The 15,212-nt window shown below is 35.3% G+C and overlaps 1 protein-coding gene and 2 long non-coding RNA genes across 4 annotated transcripts in view; 1 reads left to right on the top strand and 2 right to left on the bottom strand.

Annotated features, from left to right (window-relative positions):
* Positions 1–15,212, bottom strand: part of LOC127838457 (ammonium transporter Rh type A-like) — a 46,868-nt gene that overhangs the window by 12,900 nt on the left and 18,756 nt on the right. The gene's annotated exons all lie outside the window — the stretch shown is intronic.
* Positions 3,205–9,230, top strand: LOC127838458 (uncharacterized). The gene is made up of 4 exons (XR_008029819.1): positions 3,205–3,592; positions 4,170–4,281; positions 6,938–7,018; positions 8,580–9,230. It is a non-coding gene; the product is annotated as an uncharacterized LOC127838458 (long non-coding RNA).
* Positions 10,417–13,609, bottom strand: LOC127838459 (uncharacterized). The gene is made up of 2 exons (XR_008029820.1): positions 13,168–13,609; positions 10,417–11,451 (listed from the first exon to the last, which is right to left on the bottom strand). It is a non-coding gene; the product is annotated as an uncharacterized LOC127838459 (long non-coding RNA).

Here is a 15,212-nt window from a genome sequence, read left to right on the forward strand (position 1 = left end):
TTCGCCACGATGCTCTGGAATCGGGGACATCGTGGTAATCGTGGCCAGATGTAAACCTAGCATAACACGTCTTTCTGGGGGCGATGGCCATATGGGAGACAATCCCGGTGCACTCGATAAAGAATAATGAAGAATCTGCAAATCTTCATTTCAATGCTATCGCATTTACTCAGACGGAACTAGAATTATCTTTAGATCAGAACTATCTTAAAAACAGAGTATCGACATTCGACGTATGCGACAATAATATATTATTAATGTGTTTTAAACATAACGGGTTTGCTAGCCCTTTAGATTGGTCAACGCACACATTTTGAATATCTTTTTAAATTCAATATGCTTGTGCGAATGTTCGATGGCAGGTTATTTGACTTATGGACTTAAATCTTAGTTATATGCGTTTGAACTTATATACTCCTTAGTCTAAAATATCCATATATTTGTTTTTAATTTTTACGTAACGTCTCCGGAATGGTTCGGCTTTCCCCCTGACTCTCTTGAGCAAGATCGTGTACCTTTTATGATCTTTGATATTAAGTGAAAAGAAATGAGATCATAAAAACTACTACGTCATGAATTTCACGTTGTTCTAATACTTAAGAATCTACGCGAACAAATATTGTGCATGGATTACCGTTGACCCTCATGTTGAATGTTTTACTCTTGGCCTTTTAGATTACTAGTATATGATTTTTAGTCTTCAGTTCTACATGGCCGCAGTCAATGTAAATACATATACAGGAGTTTGTTTTTTAGTTTTGACTCGTAACTTTTCGAAACTAAGGACATGACTCACATGATTATTGAAACAGTTATTAAAGATATGTCTACAAAATGAAGCAAATCTGTCAATTCTTAACCTCATGTTACTGACAAGGAAATTGATATAGTGTTGAAATAGCTCATTATACTTCAACTATTTCATAGTTGAATTATAGAACTTGGAAACTGATGACCTGCGTGGGATAACAAAGTAATGCTCGATCTGAACTCTACCATATATATCGATTTATACAATTCGCAATTTATTTAAATTGCTTAATTATTTTGCAGTTATCCGTATTAAAATTTTAAGAAAGCGTGTGTTCAATTACAACAAGGTGTATGCAAAAGACACAATTACTCGATTTAATCTGAGATCCTAGACACAATAGGGGGCTCAAAATTGCGCCTGTGAAGAATGAGATATAGATTCCCACTTATGTCGTGAAGGGGATCATATACTCTACAAGGATGTATTAAATAATGACCGGTTTAGCAAATTGTGCTCTCATTAAAAAGTATAACAATTAATTTTAAAAAAAAATCTTCATGCAAAATATGTTATATCGCATAAAACACTTTTCACGATCTTTACTAGTCATTTAGTTATCTAAGAGGGAATTTACTGGGCATCTGTCCGGTCGGGCTTTATTATGTTTGTCTGATGCATGATAGCTAAAAAGTATTAACTTGAAACTTCATAGTAGATAGCGTAGATGTGCAGTGAACATTGGATTACTCTTACTTTAATATTATTCATGTTATGACACTTGGTAAATGTGTGTATTTTTATACATTGTCCGGTCGTATATCAAAAAAGTCAGAGGTATGATCTCTTTTAATTTCTTTTGTAGATTGCAAATTTTGCATAGAATTGCAGTTTGTTCAGGACATAGTGGAGCTCTATACGAGGTAAACACGTCGTCATGCCTACTGTCCTGTACCTATTGCTTAAGATCATAGAAACTTTATCAAATTTGTACGGAAATATAAAATGTTTAATGCTTTCCCAGCGTGCCTTAATGGTTTGTTTAAGATGCTGAAGACATTATATGCCAAATTACGCACAGATGGTCATAGTTGTACTGGGATCAATGGCGACAGCTTAGTTGTTGTTCTACTCAGTCTATATGCAGACATACATTTAAACAATAAACACAATCCCTTATGCACTCGTGAGACTTTATGGTAAATAAAGAAAAAGCCGATAATTGCGACGACCTTGGAGATTTTTTATTAAGTTAAGATTAATTCGGCCATGATGATTGTGTTGTTATTTGGTAATAAAAAGATAACTTAACATCAGAATACAAAAACAACAATTTTACATCGAAAAGGCAAACAATCCGACTTGCAATCAATAATAAATCACCCACTGAGCGAGCGATTGTAGAATTTCTAAAGAAATGACACCCCAAATATGTCACAGTATCTTGTTATCTCAAAATCTAAAATGGTTTCTGATCTATTCAAATTGAGGTTATGCGTTATGGGCGGTCAGCGCCAACAGCGTGAGGCCCATTTTGCTTTTGACGATCGTCACATCCCAGATACACAAAAGAAACCTTGAAGTCCTAAATTTATTGTTGTGAACGTGGGTTTAGGCAATGTTTGTAAACTTAATTGGTGAGCAATTTTGCAGGCATGTATTACGAAAAATGTGTTTTTTTTCTGAAAAAAGCAACAACGATGAGATTGCAGGTAAATACCAGGTGTAATATTATCGTTAATTAAATTGGTGTATTAAATTATAACAAAACTCAGAAAATTTTCGCTTTAGCAACTGCAAGCGCGAATTTATACTTTGCTTTAGAAATGATAATGTTGCATACCCGCAAAAGCATTGCGGAACAATTAATCGCGTTTCAGTAAACATTTTTAATTTATGTTCTTCGTACATGATCGTCATTTAAGTTACCGGTGCAACAGTCTCTCGTTTACAGAACGTAAATTGAATAATCTGCAAGATAATGGTGTTCTCTTTATAGTTTTATAACAAAATCAGGTTAATTAATTGTGTTGGCAATACGGACGTTATAAGAATTTACATAAAATCGGTCGTTCCACACCGCACGTAGTCAACAATCTGTGTTAAACGGTACAATAGCTTATCGCGGCAAAAAGAAAGTAAAACAGCTTTCGTATAAATATGCTCAGTGCCGCATATGTTGTAGCAATACTATGGAAAGCCAAAGGGGACCCCCGCTAAAAAACATAAACTTATATAGCAAATATCGGGATTGTCATTTTTCGCGGAACTTTCACTTTCCGCGAAAAACCAATGCCAGCATGGCCATAAAACACTACATACAAATCGAAATCTAAAAAGCGCGGAACTTTCATATATTTTCCGTCGGAGCAATTATTTTTCAACCCTGTAGAAAAAGCGGGCTCAATTAATCGCGCGGAACGTTATTTATCTACGCTGTACAAATAGTAGTGTTTAAAATCGCGCGGAGATTGTAGAATGCTATTTTAAGAAGTCTATTAAAGAGAGAAAATCCAGTAAATACCAGATCCAAAAAGCGCGGAACACAAATATCGTCCGCGAAAATTAAGCATTGAATTACTGTACAAATCTCGGGTTGTTAGGTGTTAGAATCCCTAGTTACCCGAAAAATTTGATTGGATCCGATACTTAGAAATAACCAATCAGATACTTTGTAACAAATGCAACACAATCAGTGCGTTCAGTAAGTATAACGTTTCAAGATGGCGGAGCGAATTGCATGGTTATTGTTTCTACTCGATGGATTCGCAGATAATTCGGAAATAGATCAGATTGGGATCAATAACTGTATTGCATACGATCATTTACATGTATTACCAGGTTTGTATTTGTACTTTTTTAATATTGTGTAAAACTATCCGATTATATGCATAATGTTGACAATTGTTAATTAAATGAGCCGCGTTCTGAGAAAACTGGGCTTAATGCATGTGCGTAAAGTGTCGTCGCAGATTAGCCTGTGCAGTCCGCACATGCTAATCAGGGATTACACTTTCCGCTTTTATGGTATTTTCAATTTCAAGGAAGTCCCTCCTTACCGAAAATGAAGTTTATGCGGAAAGTGTCGTCCCTGATTAGCCTGTGCGGACTGCACAGGCTTACGCTAATCTGGGATGACACTTTACGCACATGCACTAAGCCCAGTTTTCTCCGAATGCGACTGAAATAATAACTTATTGTAATGTAATGTACTTGTGTCTTGTATTCGTTCAGTTGAACGTCAATATATTAAAACATTTATTTTTGTTTTCAACCTATTAATTAAAATAAGGTATTGTTTTTAATCCTTTTTTAGTTTCGTTATAGCTGACCTAGATTAAAACATTTCGTCATAAATTAATAAATAAAATTATTAATAAATTTATGTTTTAATATAATTTATATATAAATTTTGTAGGTGTGTGTTGCCAGTAATGGTTGAAGATATGCCAAACAAATTGTGCCTCTCTATACAGACAGATTTCAGGTCTCAATTTCGACTTCAAAGGTCAACATATCACTGATATCAGGTTTGTCAGCTATTGGTTTGTATTATTCTTATCCACATTGCAGCAAGAATAACTGGATAACTTAACTTTTCAATAGCTATTACATGTAGATCTAATTTAAATTAATCATGTTTCTAAATCATCCACTAAATGCGGCTAATTCTCCACTTGTTGGAAGTTTTTTGTGATAAAAACTTGGAGTAGATTTATTTTACTCCCAAACTTCCTTTAAGAAAGCCCAACAGTTGTAGAGTGATGGAAAATCTTACTTCTTTAAAGTATTTATGAGTGAATAGACCCTTTTCACAATAAGCCAATATAGCAGGTAGTCAAATGATTGCAGAATTCCAGAATGAGGCTGAACGTGTAGAGATTTCTAATAGTGCATCGCAATATCACTCTGCTTTTGAACATTCAGCTAGATCTACTTAATGATATTGCCAACACAAGTTGACTTCGTCAGAAATAGCCATTAATTACTTATATATACTTTCCATTTTAAGTGCCAATATATGAAATACATTTTCTTGATTAAAGTACTTGTTTGTATTCTTGTTTGTATTCTTTTTTTTTGCACAAACTCTGACACTCCAAGTATGGCTTTCAATTCTTAGTGTGTGTAAATTGACAGTCTAAAACTTATTGGATTATCTGACACTCTTTGTTTGCGCATTATTTGGGCGATTAATCAATTATTTTATTTATTGATAGATCTTGCGTTTAAATTCCCCTGTATTCAGCACAAACCCATAACCTCTTTATGATCAGATACTGTGCAGACAAATACTAAATAACAACGTGATGTCATAAACCACATGTTGTAGATATCTGGTCATTTAACACAATTAATGACACCTCCATGTGACCATGGCGTCTCATGGTTGTAGCATTGCGTAGCCGTTTCTTGGAATAATTTAACGCAAAATACTCACTTGTTGCTTTTACTGAACATAAAAGATATTGTCAACATTGAAAGTCATCTGTCCAAAAAGATTGTCAGAAACTAAATACTGTATACATATTAGCCAGTTTTATCATAATTATAAAGTGCTTTATACCTATATATTTTTAATATTTCAAAAATTTAATGCTAAACATTTGTGTCATTTTCTTCTATTTGATAGGACTTTGTCTGATGCTTGATTCAACTCTTACACGTTCTATAATTCATGAAATTGTACACATCCTACCTTTGAAAATTGTAGTCTTACAATACTTAGTATTGTATACTGCTAATTTATGACTTCGATTTGTGCAATAATCGATGTTTAGTCTTCAGACCACATTTACTCTGATGCTTATGGGTAACTGGAAATTGTATGCCCCTGGAAGGGTGGCATATAGCAGTTGAACTGTCCGTCAGTCAGTCAGTATGTCAGTCTGTCCGTCTGTCCGGAAAAAAATTAACGTTGGCCATTACTTTTGCAGCATGGAAGATAGCAACTTGATATTTGGCATGCATGTGTATCTCATGAAGCTGCACATTTTGAGTGGTGGAAGTTCAAGGTCAAGGTCGTCCTTCAAGGTAAAAGGTTAAAAAAATATATGTATAATTAAAAGCGGCGCAGTAGTGGGCATTGTGTTTCTGATGAACACATCTATTGTTATTTATAAAGATTAAATATAATTCATTAATATACACTAATAGTACATAACTTATGTCCTTGAATCATTATTTAGGTGTTATAATTTTTATATTTGAATTACTTATCAATTTTTTTACTTAACACAGCATGACATGTGATGGTTGTCTGTATTCATATGTTTGACTTATTTGTAACCAGTGTCAGTGCGCATTAAAATCTTGATATTCAACGCATTTTGCATAGCAAAAGAAAATGCAGTTCCACGTTCAGCCTTGTTCTGCAATTCAACGCGTCAGGTGATATGATTGATATATAAAAATAGTATCGGTGTTCATATTGTGAAACTGGTCTATTATTCGATACTGATTAATTTGATGAATCAAGTTAATTTTTGTTAAATATCTGTTAAATATTTATGCCCCCCTCCGAAGAAGAGCAGGTTTATTGTTTTGCACATGTCGGTCCGAATGTCCATATGTCTGTCCACCAGATGGTTTCCGGATGATAACCCAAGAACGATTTTGCCTAGGATCATGAAACTTCATAGGTACATTGATCATGACTCGAAGATGACCCCTATTGATTTTCAGGTCACTAGGTCAAGGTCACGGTGACCCTAAATAGTAAAATGGTTTCCCGATGATAACTCAAGAACGCTTATGCCTAGGATCATGAAACTTCATAGGTACATTGATCATGACTCGCAGATGACCCCTATTGATTTTGAGGTCACTAAGTCGAAGGTCAAGGTCACGGTGACCCAAAAAAGTAAAATGGTTTCCGGATGATAACTCAAGAACTTATGCCTAGGATCATGAAACTTCATAGGTACATAGATAATGACTCGCAGATGACCCCTATTGACTTTCAGGTCACTAGGTCAAAGGTCAAGGTCACAGTGCCAAAAAACGTATTCACACAATGGCTGCCACAACAATTGACAATCCATATGGGGGGCATGCATGTTTTACAAACAGCCCTTGTTTGAAATTTATTTTATGACATTAAAGTAATGTATTGGGAATTTAGTTACCTACACATTCTTTGAAAAGAAATTTGAATTGTAAATGTATACTTCATTTATTTTGTAGGAATTCTGTACAACTGTGGAACCATGTATGGTACGTGACCGCACAATGTTGGTTGGCAAAAGGATATAGGAATAAGCAAAGGTAAATTGTATGTGAAGGAGTCTTGACAATTGCAAATATGGTTAGTTTTTTTGTAAGGCTCGCAGAAAGTGACCCTAGCCTTCATATATAAATAAAAAGCTGAAAGAGTATTTATGAAAAATCGTGTAATCAAGTTTGCAATATGTAACATTTTATTTATAAGCTCATCTTTTTTTTTTGAAAAAAAAAGAGATATTGTCATCATCTTGGCGTCGGCGTCTGCGTCGGTGTCGGCGTCCGGTTAAGTTTTGTGTTTAGGTCCACTTTTCTCATAAAGTATCAAGTATAAAACTTATTTACTTACTACCATGAGGGGACTTGGCAGGCAAAGTTAGATAACTCTGGCGTGCATTTTGACAGAATTATGTGCCCTTTTTATACTTAGAAATTGAAAATTTGGTTAAGTTTTGTGTTAAGGTCCACTTTATTCCTACAGTATCAAAGCTATTGCTTTCATACTTGCAACACTTACTATCATAAAGGGACTGTGCAGACAAAGTTATGTAACTCTGACTGGCATTTTGAAAGTATTATGTGCCCTTTTTATTCTTAGAAAATGGAAAATTTGCTTAAGTTTTGTGTTTTGGTCCACTTTACTCCTAAAGTATCATAGATATTGCTTTCATACTTGGAACACTCGCAAATTATCATAAGGGGACAGTACAGGACAAGTTGAATAACTCTGGTTGTCATTTTGACAGAATTATGGTCCTTTTCTTACTTAGTAACTTTGAATATATGGTTAAATTTTGTGTTTTGATCTACTTTACTTCTCAAGTATCAAGGCTATTGCTTTCAAACTTCAAATACTGTCATGCTATCATAAGTTACTGTAGCTGGCAAGTTGAATTTTACCTTGACCTTTGAATGACCATGACTCTCAAGGTGAAATTATTAAATTTTGCTAAAATTTCCATAACTTCTTTACAAGCGTTACAAAGCAACTCTTATCTGACATACCACAATAGACTCCACCCAAACCATCCCCCACGCCCCCCCCCCCCCAAAAAAAGAAAAAAGTACTTTTTTTTTCATTTTGAAAGATCATCTAATAAATGACCACACCCTCACACTATACCCCCTGCCCATTTTTTTTTAAACATGGCTAAAAAACACAAATATTTATTTTTATCATCTTTTCATTTTTGGAAGATAGTGTAATAAATGACCACACCACCACACTATACACCCTTCTCCACCCCACCTCTCCCTCCTTTGTGATTGAAGTATTGAGATAGGTCCCTTCAACTTTAAAAAAATAGATGAGAGGTCTGAACCCGCAGGGCGGTGCTCTTGTTAACAATCAAATGAGACATAACTTAGAAGCTTCACTTCATTTACTTTGTCAGGCTGGCGTAGTGGATATGGTGTTCACCTAGTGACGGGAACATTTTGGGTTCAACCCTGTTTATTAGCGGTCTCTTTATCTTCATATATACAAAGTACTGATTACTCCCAGAAAACGGACTCTAGAATGTCTTAATAAGCATAAAGCTTTCAATGCAATCAAGCATAATTAATATGGCTAAACTCTAGCATAAATTTTACTTTTGTATTTCAGGGACTCAACATTACACAGTCATTTCAACATGTAGAGTCTTGTCAGCAATGATGGAGCAGTACTTCAGATTTCCAGAATCTCGTCATGAGCTGAAGATCATTGCCTATGAATTTCCTGAATGATGTAGAATGATTGGACTGTTGATGGAACCCACAGTGCATGTCCTGCTTCAACATCTGAGCATAGGTCCTTGTTTATCAGCAGTTTAGTTCTTCAAGCAGTCTGTGACAGTTACTTGAAATGTTTGGACATATGACCTGGATGGCCAAGTTCTGTGCATGATGCCCATTTAAATAGGAACGGCCCAGTGGCGCATTAAATGGACATTTTTCGAATGTTCTCGAGGATTCAGCTTACCGCCTGACAAGAAATCTTGCTTTTTGTTCAGTATCGAGGCCATGGACATTTGTATCATTTGCAAAAGATACTGCGATATTTGTGCCTTTGTTCATGCTTTATAGTTGATTAACAATTGGAAGCCATAACCTGTTTTTAAGATGGTGTTAGTGGGACAATGAATTTTGTAAAGATTTAAAGACTGGAAAAGATAATTAAAAGTCAAAAGAGTTCTGCTATTGTTAAGCATGCTTTATTGATTTGTAATGTTAGAAAGATAGCATTATTAACAGAATAAAATGTCCATAATTTGAATATTCTACTGTTTTCAGCAACATTTAATTTGATATAGTACAAAATGCTGCATCATGTTATATCATGATCTGTTTTGTGAACAATGACCTTTCAATGTATATTTAATAATTTGTCAATGGGTGTTACACGAATAAGCCCTACCATTAGCCCAAAAAGGAATTGCTTAGGAGTTTTGCCACCTTCTAGAGAAAAATACTTCTCAGAAACAATTGCATTTTGGAAAGTCTATGGCTAGTAAAATTTGGATTCCTTTTGGATACCCAAGGTTACCAATTTATGTTTAATAAATTTGCAATAAAAAGCTTTGACAGAACATAATGTCACAGAGTCGAACACGTGTATGGAATAAAGTGGAAGTTGATTAAATGAGTAATACACATTATATGCTTCTTTGATTAAAAGTTTGTGTTTTCACTAAAACTGCAAACATAGTAAGCTTTAAAGTATTGCAAAGACCTATCAATATTGATAGGTCTTTGAGTATTGCAACTAAATAAAATATTCAGATTTAAATTGTATTATTTGAATGCACTGTCTAATAGATATGAGCCTCGCTCTGTGAAAAAGGGGTTTAATGCATGTGCACTCCAGATTAGCCTGGGCAGACCGCACAGGCTAATCAGGGAGGATACTAAACGCACATGCATAAAACCCCTATTTCACAGAGCAAGGCTCATATATGTTCAATAAACCAAAGATAATCAAAAACAAAATGAGACATTTAACCCTGTACCACTCAAAAACGCACTAAGACACATTCGAGAATAAATTTAATTTAAGACCTTTCTTACTATATTAAAGTTTTAAAGGCTTTGTTTCCAACCCATGGATACTGATGAGCAGCAAACAGCATAAAACCTGAACAGATTGTGAGTTACTTGCAGGCTGTTCTGGTTTTATGATGTTTGCATGTAGAAAATTTAAAATTTCCTCAGAGCAGGAAAAGGTTAATAATAACACAACAGCAATTATACTTAAGTTATTTTAAGACTTCATACTAATGCAAGTAACTTGCAACTGTCTAACCAAAATCGGAGATGGTGGAGGGCAAAATTAATGGCTGTGCACCTTGAATTATCTATTCATACTCATACAATATAATGTTGATCTACAGTATCTTGTACAGCATGCATCTAATACTACAGCCAAATTTGCTTACAAATAATATTACAAGAAACACAAGTCATTAAAGACTTAACTTTATTGCATCAACCATTTAGCAGGAATAAAATATAAAGAGAAAAATTATGGCAATTTTTTCATCTGAACATGCAAGTCTTCATATACAATCCCATTGCATATAAAAACGACAGTTTACTATTTTTCCGTTCTATATGTCAGCATAAAGACAAGATGGTATTCACTGTGCAATAAAACACAAGCAATCATATTAAAATTGCTTTTAATTATATGAACTGTACCTTCACTAACATTCAAGAATTTTAATATAAATACATGATGAAAGATGAGCTTTTTCTTGTCTTAAAATAACTTGATACTTTGCAATGACCAAACAATACAACTCAACATACAAATTATCCAACAAAATATATTTTAATGACACAATATTTTTATTCAACAATAGGAATAGCTTAAGGTTGTAACATATTACACTAAAGTCACAGTGTCAATCTAAGCAAAGAGTAGAATCATAAAGAGATGTCCACAACGGATGATGTGCAAGCTGGCTCTGACTCAGATTTCCACATCAGTTGATGTGCAAGCTGGTTATTACAAGGATGTGAACAACCGATGACGTGCAAGCTCTAAGACAGATATCCACAACAGAGATTGTCCTTGCTGGCTCTGACTAATGTCCACAAGTATATAACATGCAAGCTATCTCTGACTGATGTCCTAAACATATGACGTGCAAGCTGGCTCTAACACAGATGTCCACAACAGATTACGTGCAAGCTAGCACTTACACGGATGTCCACAACAGAGGATGTGTAAGCTGGCTCTAACACTGATGTCCAAAAGAGATGACGTGCAAGCTGGCTCTTACACGGATGTTCACAACAGATGACATGCAAGCTAGCACTAACACTGATGTCCACAATAGAGGACGTGCAAGCTGGCTCTAACACGGATGTCCACAACAGATGACATGCAAGCTGGCTCTTACTCGGTTGTCCACAACAGAGGTCAGATGGGCAAGCTGGCTCTGCCTCAGATATGTACACAGAAGATGATGTTCAAGTTGGGAACAGTGCTACAGCTATAAAATACAAACACCATGTTTCATACTATCATATTATTTTACTACATGTATTTCTTCTACAATACAGAACATTATACTCATTATTTGCATTCTGCTATTGATATCTTAAGGTTTACCAGATGCTTTGTGTGAAGATAGTTCATAACAGAAATTAGCCGAAAAACACTTTTTAGACATAATGTGCATTCTGCTTTAAGAAATATAGCTCAGAATTCACTGGTTAAATCAAATTTTTTGGACTAAATTGGCGTGCCATGCAGACAAAATGTTGAGTTTTGAAACTGTGTCGTATCTGGTGTGAATCTTGAGTTATTTAATTTGGTCAGTATATCAGATGTGTACACCTGTTATATGTTAACTGTAAGAGTTTAGAATGTCTTGACAGTCATTGTGTTTGTAATACATTGTGTTATCTTTCAGATTTGTGTGACAGTTAAATATAATAATCAATAATCTTGTTCTGCATGCTGGTCAAATTGTTCCGTGGTAAACACCTACCCATTGTGGTCAACTCGTACCTGTTTTTTAGTCAACTTGTACCTACCCGAACGAAACCCATACCCGATATACAGAAATAGGTGTAGGATGGTAAGCTTATAAGTCAAACTCATAGAGACAATTTTTATTTTCCTCTTGATGTTTCCACTTAAATTATCTAAGCATTGCTCACGCAAGTTGTCTGCTGCAGATATGTATAAGCAGCGAAAGTGTTGATGAAAATTGACACTTGTGGTTGATGTCTTTCAAGAATTTGACAATTGTGACAAAATAAGACAAATGAAACAAGTTGAATAGTTTGAATGAGGTACGAGTTGACAACAAGAGCACCGCATAACGGCTGCCATGCTCGGCTACAGGTGCTTGTCAGATTTTTTTTTTTAGAGGTCACAATGACCTTGACCTAGTGACCCCAAAATGGGTGTGGAGTGTAGAACAAATCAACATGCATCTACATATGAAGTTTCAAAGTTGTAGGTGGAAGCACTTTGATTTTAGAGCCAATGTTAAAGTTGTATAGTAGAGGTCACAGTGACCTTGACCTTTGACCTAGTGACCCAAAAATGGGTGTGGCGTGTAGAACTCATCAAGGTGCATCTACATATGATGTTTCAAAGTTGTAGGTGGAAGCACTTTGATTTTAGAGCCTATGTTAAAGTTTTATATTAGAGGTCACAGTGACTTTGACCTAGTGACCCAAAAATGGGTGTGGCGTGTAGAACTCATCAAGGTGCATCTTCATATGAAATTTCAAAGTTGTAGGTGGAGCACTTTGATTTTAGAGCAAATGCTAAGGTTTTAGCACGACGCCTACGGCGAACGACGAGCTGGCTATGACAATACCTCGGGTTTTCTCCGAAAACGCCGAACTAAAAATGGGTACGAGTTGACCAAGGTACGAGTTGCCTTTGGGATGAATTGCCTGTAAAGCCTTGTTCTTTTTCTTTATAATTGAAGATGTATACGGTGCTGGACTAGAGCATACGACTACCATAACAATAACTTGGCTCTCTACTAACTGAGCTTAAGGGAAGATGTTTCTTACACACAAACACTATATTTCATTATTTGACGACATATGATTATGACGTGTTTATGCGGGTGTTTATGATTTATCAGAGACGTTTGCATATAGACAAACCGTGAAAACAACACTCGATACTCTTGGGCTGTTTTTGCATTAAAATGCATAATACATGTATGTTAAATACTAACCTCATTGCTAATGTCATCAAAATTGATCACTCTTTCGCCCTTAAAAGGTTTTGTGTTAATGTGAAACAACCGTCATCATGATGACTGCATGAATGCTGGATAAGACGCGAGTTTTGATTGGTTCTTTCTAGGTGTCGGAACCAATCAAATTTTATCGCGTAACCACATAGCAACCCGAATTTCGTGCAGTAATTCAATGCTATTGAAAATCGCGCGGAGTAATGAATCTTCCGCGCGATTTTTCATTAGCAACCCGCAATTTACATAGCAACCCGAGATTTGTACAGTAATTCAACGCTTAATTTTCGCGGAAGATATTTGTGTTCCGCGCTTTGTGGATTAGGTCCGCGCGATTTTATACACTACTATTTGTACAGAGTAGATAATATTAAGGTTCCGCGCGATTATTTGAGCCCGCTTTCTCTACGGGGTTGAAAGATAATTGTTCCGACGGAAAATATATTAAAGTTCCGCGCTTTTTAGATTTCGATTTGTATGTAGTATTTTATGGCTATGCAGGCCTTGGTTTTTCGCGGAAAGTGAAAGTTCCGCGAAAAATGAAAATCCCGATATTTACTATATAAGTATATGTATTTTAGCGGGGGTCCCCTTTGGCTTTCCATACAATACATATGAAGTAATGTTAAAGGGGACATTTTTTAAGATGAATTTCGATTGTTGAAATGTTACATTGTGTAACAAGTTGTATTTTTCGAATCATGACTACTCTCCTCAAGTGAACTTTAAAGTAAGATAATATCAAAAATTTAGTGGGTAAAATGTAGTAACAGGTAACATGTAACGTGTTTATGCAAATGTCAGTGAATGATGTATTAGGCAAACCCTAAATTTTCTTGATATATGTCCATACCAGCGATACTATACGGGAAATAGGTCAACGATATACGGGAAATAGGTCAACCATGAAATATAATGATATCGCTTTGGTGTGATATATTTTGAATGAAACAGTGGGAATTTATTGCTGATGGTCTATTCGTTAAGAAATGCATTGTTAACAAGATTAATATCTAAGTGAAGAATTCATTTTATGATAATCACTTCTCCTGCTTAATAGAAAAGACGCGAGGTTCTCGAATGGATTATGCAAGTCATTGTGTTTTCCGCCACTTGGTGTGTTATTGTGACATTGATATGGGGTAGCTTACTTTGATAGCAATGTATATGTCTATTCACGCATAATTATCGATTTAGTTTTAAATAAAATAAAATGGTAAAATCAATCTGCATCGGCAAGAAAGAACGGTTATCAATAGTCAGATGTTTCTTTTTCGAAGTAAGAAATCAACATAATATTGACCTAAATAGCAATTAAACACGTGTTTTCCTCCCAAGAAGCTATGAAATGCATTATCGACATACTGTGCGTAAAAAAGGTGTTATAGCGACCGACCGAACAATCGACGAACATGTGTAAAGCAATATATATCATGCCACTTTTCGAAGCAGACAATTTGTGTCAGAAATATAAAACTGCGAAACAACGATTTTCGTTTTATTGTTTATGGTTTTAATTTACGGTATTATTATGTATTTTTATATTTCAGATTTGACATCAAACCATAGATTAAACGTCCAATTATATGAAGGTTGCACAGGTTTTTATTAAATATGATAAAGCAACTAATCAGAAAGGATTAGACTTGTGTTGTTAGTGGATTCGGGCGCCTTTATTGGAGCCCCACCCATTCGCCGGTGTGTTCCAAGCCGGTCGACCTTAAGAAACAAGAAGTGTCACCGTAGGCAAATCTATTTATTTATGTGTTCCTCCGAAGGATGTAAGTGACATCACATGATATAAGACTCGTTTTATGAAAACTTGGCTTGATGCATGTGTGTTAAGTGCCATCCCAGATAATCTTGTGCAGTCCGCAAAGGGACGACACTTTCCGCGTTTATAGAATTTTTCGTTTGAAGGAAGTCTCTTCCTAAAGAATTCAGTTAAGGCGGAAAGTGTTGTCCATGATTAGCCTGTGTGGATTGCAGTAGTATTTTTATTGTATTTTTATCGTGCTATTGGTAAT

The sequence above is a fragment of the Dreissena polymorpha genome, chromosome 7 (assembly GCF_020536995.1).
Source record: "Dreissena polymorpha isolate Duluth1 chromosome 7, UMN_Dpol_1.0, whole genome shotgun sequence".
Lineage (NCBI taxonomy): Eukaryota > Metazoa > Mollusca > Bivalvia > Myida > Dreissenidae > Dreissena > Dreissena polymorpha.